The sequence below is a fragment of the Meriones unguiculatus genome, chromosome 21, assembly GCF_030254825.1.
Source record: "Meriones unguiculatus strain TT.TT164.6M chromosome 21, Bangor_MerUng_6.1, whole genome shotgun sequence".
In the NCBI taxonomy this organism is placed as follows: domain Eukaryota; kingdom Metazoa; phylum Chordata; class Mammalia; order Rodentia; family Muridae; genus Meriones; species Meriones unguiculatus.
The window spans coordinates 44,265,001-44,269,451 of NC_083368.1; the positions used below are offsets into that span (position 1 = coordinate 44,265,001).

General features: G+C 36.1%; 1 protein-coding gene across 11 annotated transcripts in view; it reads left to right on the top strand.

Annotated features, from left to right (window-relative positions):
* Positions 1-1,737, top strand: part of Foxp2 (forkhead box P2) — a 558,155-nt gene extending 556,418 nt beyond the window's left edge. For all 11 annotated transcript variants that reach the window (XM_060374230.1, XM_060374220.1, XM_060374219.1 and 8 more), the window contains one exon: positions 1-1,737. This exon is cut by the window's left edge and continues 1,741 nt beyond it. The gene's annotated coding sequence lies outside the window, so the exon portion shown is untranslated.
* The last annotated feature ends 2,714 nt before the right edge of the window (positions 1,738-4,451 follow it).

A 4,451-nucleotide genomic window follows, 5' to 3' on the forward strand; every position in this document is an offset into this window, starting at 1 on the left:
CTCCCTTCAAAGACTTGCACAGGCCAAATTGTTGGAATGCTGATTTTCTTGACAACTCTAAACCCCCAAACTATGAGAATACGTTATGGTGTAGTTGGAGATAGCATAGTCAGATGTTTGCTTAAAACCTAGAGACTTTACGTGTTGCTTTTCATGTGCTGTGCCAAGTCTTGATAATACTTTTTCCCCCAACCAAGGGACCTCATAACCTGATTATGGTTATTGCTTTACAAACAGTTTTGACAGAAGGTGGCTGCTAGAGCTTAACATATGTCCCGGTTCCATGTGATGGAGCCGGTTCTTGCAAACTAAGCTCAATGTTTATCCTTTGCTGAAGTCAGCAAATAGAGTTAGAGAGATACCCAGTCATCTATCACACCAAATAAAAGGACATAACGGCTTTCAAAAGGGTTTTCCCACTTACCCAAAAGGCTTTCTGAAAGCTTCTACCTCTGCAAAAAAGAAAAAAAGGAAAAAAAAAAACGAAAAAAAGAAAAAAAAATGAAAAAAAGAGAAAAAAGTTAGACCAATTATGGCAGATTGCATGAAACATGAGAACGTCACAGTAACGGCTACTTTTCATTATGTTTGTCTTTGGGTCATGATCAACGAACCGGAAGTTATTGATATGGTATCAAAAGAGAGATTGGTATTCTGAAGGATGGTTCTCTGGTGTCTAGGATACTGCTGTAAGGATTATCTGAAAGGGAAACGAGTCTTTCAGGTGCATGTTCTAAAAGCTTTGATGGACTGGAAGTAGCGTGGAGAGTTGTACCATCGTGAGGGTGGCCTAAGACTACAATGCTAAAGTATGCATACCTCAGTTTCAAAACTTTTGAAAGGAAGTCTCAGCCACAGAATGCATATACCTGTAGAGTTTTGCATGGGTTTTATATGAATACAATTTTAAAAAAAATAGCTGCTTGCACATTATACCAGAAAAACCTCCAAAACTGCAATTGCTTTGAAAATAGATTTTAGGTTTTTTGGAGTTTTCTGAAATGCTTGGTCTGTATTTTGATAATTGTGCATATTATGTAAAAATGTTGGTGGACCCATAAATGACCAGACTTTTTCTAAGAAAAATGTTGCTTTAATGCATTTCATGAATTTTTACTCTTCTATCATTGCTTGCTAGTAATAGCAAACCTGCTTTTCTGCATCTGCTTTGCGTAGCTGTTGTAAGGCTTTGAACTAATGTATGTATTTATTGCTTGAACTTCTGTGCATACCTTATAAAGCATAATGTCTGACAATTTAAATGGCTCATGTATTCTTGCTTCTACCATAAACTGATTATGGGGACTATGGTCTTTTGTATACAGCAAATTTTAACTGTAGCACAAACATCTGTTTATGTATTGGTGGGATATACCTGTTTTATTTATCTTCTTTGAGGTAAACTAATTTTTGATACTTTTCATTACTGTGTACTGTGTTCATACTTTGAATTCTCTGACGTTAGAAGTCACGGTTGAGAATTGTAACAGCTGTTATTTGTTCTGTATTCATGGCTTTCACTGCTGAATAAAATAAAGGACCAAACCTAGGATTTGAAAGAAAACTGTCTACCTCTAACACCAGGGAGTTATCAGATTCTATTTTACATAGTTTGAGTCTACAAAGACACAACTGCTTAAACCTAGTGGGCTTAAGACTAATATTCTATGTGTTGGATTCATGGCATCGTTGTATTGTTTGAAAATCAATTAAAATTTTATGTGACTGTTACAAGTATTTGGTAGAATTACCACTACCTGGGCTTTTTTTTTTTTTTTTTTTTTTTTTGATAAGTCAGATAAAGACAAATGCCATCAGCATTCTGTGTCTACAGCTGCTTAACTTCATAAGAATGCATTTCTGTGTGATTAGGGAATCGAAGAACAGCCGCCTAGGAACGGAGCTACAGAAGTACACTTAAAATAAATGGTCCTGGACTTGAATGTCCCTGGGCAGATTCAGTTGCAAAAATCCAATAGACTATTCTGTAAAGTTTTCAAATTGGGTGTTTACATTTTTTGAGCATTTGTAAGACCTTTTTTTGTATTACTCATGTCAGTGTTAGCACACACCTGGACAGTAATTTTACTCGCATACTAGCTATTGAAGGAAGCACAGCTTACTCTTGTTACTTCATTCATTCTGGTTACAATGAAGGGGCTTTTTTTTTTCACCGTCCATGAGCACTGACAAATCTTACTGAGCAGAAGAGAAAGATGTACATTTTCCTATAGAATTAATGTATGAACAGTGTGTCACTACAGCTGGATGTAAAGATGTATATGAAACCATTTCATTCGTTGGTTACATTTCTGAAGTACAAATAAAAAATGTGATTCTTTTTTGACCCATTTACAACCACTAGGATTTTATTCTATCTGAGAGACCATTCTTGCATTTTAGACTCAAGCTATAAAGCCCATGTCCTGTGATTTGTTTAAAAATAAATTCCTAAGAACTGATGAATTCCAAAGTAGCTCATACTCAAATGTAGTCAGTAAAGATTTTAGCTGCTTGTCAGATGCATTCTAATAAGGAATATCCTCAGGTTCAAATTTGTTCTCTTGTAGCCTTCATTGTTTATTTTCCTGTTTTTATTCGAATAGACCTCAGCATTGTAAATGTTAAACCTTAAAACATGAAGAGATGAGTAGCCTTAATTTTTGATGATTTTCCTTTTTGTTTGATACCACTCCCCCCCCAACACATAACGCACGGGCACATACTGTCATGCACCCATTCATGTTAATCATGTTCATGACATTCTCGCGCTCTTTCAGGGATGCACAAGAATAGTAGACACAGCTGTAAATAGTTTTGTAGGATATTGGGGATAAATTCAAGACCTTCTAGAGGCAAACCCCAGCAAGACAGGAGGACCTCAGCAGAAAAAAGTTTGAAGAAGTGAAATGGAGAGTAAAGGTGTTGAGTATATTTTTATTTCAGGCACAATTTAAGGCTCTCTGTCATCCCAGTGAAAGGGTGACTTGACTAAAATGCTGTTCACGGGATAAAGTATTGTTTCAAAAGAAACATGAACATGAGATAAATTTTCCTGAACTTTAAAATTCATCTTTTTCACATTATTTAGCTGGAAGTAAATGAATACTAACTTCCCCTGTCCAGGGTACTTTGTTAAATGAGTAATACTGATAGAATAATAAAGTACTGGGGCCTTCTACATTTTAACACCGAGAAAAATAACCGAGGGATTAAAACTATTAGTGTAATAAAGAAGCAAGCCCGATTCAGCTAACGCTGTTGATTTAGTTCTATATTCAAATTCATGTTATCCTATGTCTGAATGCGCTGCAGTGCAGAGATATATTTTGTGTGGTCAGAGAATTAAAATGCTTTTAAAATGTTGGTCACAAGTTACTTTCATAATTTTAAAAGTTACAAAAATAATGCAGACTATAAGTAAACAAACACCAATTACAACGGTAGGTCATGCAGTTCCTGGGACAGAACCTCTGTTGTGACCTATTGACATCATTGCATATCTTGTAGGAAATCCTATTTAGACAAATTCTAACACAGGGATGCTAAGGAAAAAAAAATCTCAGCTGCATCTTCAAAGTCTTAGTCAGTTTTTAAGTTTTCAAGCAAACTCTATGAAAATTTACAAAAATTACTCCAAAAGAATGTGTAACCCGAGAAAGTAAAGTATGACTTCACTGGGGATCTGACGCAGGTCCTGGTCAAATCTCCATCGGTCTAGAATAAAATAATACATGTGTCGCGGAATAGATGACCAGAGCCGCGGAAATCAAAGCCAAGTTTAGTAGTTTATCTCGTGGGAAGTTTTCAACTTATAAGTGACCCCAACATACTAAGTCAAAACACACGTGTGCCCGTATGTACATACATAATAAACCAAACCATGACTTTAAGCCAACTTGTGTATTTTGATGTGAAACTTTGTTATGAGCCTCAGGTCTCTCAAATGAGCATTTCTCCTCCTCTCTTTTTTAAACTCTGTTTTGCACATGTGAGTGTTGGCCAGGATACACTAACTGTGCACCACCAGTACTCTCAGAGAGTGTAAGAGTCAGATGTCCTGGAACTGGAGTCACAGATAGTTGTGAGCCACTGTGTGGGTGCCGGGAACCCAACCCAGGGCCTCTAGGAGAGCATCTAGTACTCATTAACCACTGAGCCATCTCTCAGTGGCTTAGTCTGTTGCTTAAAATTGAAATAAATTTTATCATAAATTTTATCCTCCAAATTCACAGCTCATTATTTTCCACTGTTCCTATAGTTTTGTTTAAACGTTTGGACAACATATTGAACTTCCCTTTACATTTGACATGACAAAAATAAAAAAAAATAATAATAGTAACCATGACGATTCACAAGCAGAAGTGAATGTTGAACAAAAAAAGGAGATTAAAAAAAAAAAAGTAGAGATGTGTTTAAGGAAATGTTCCTGCTGGGAACATTTTAAGGTC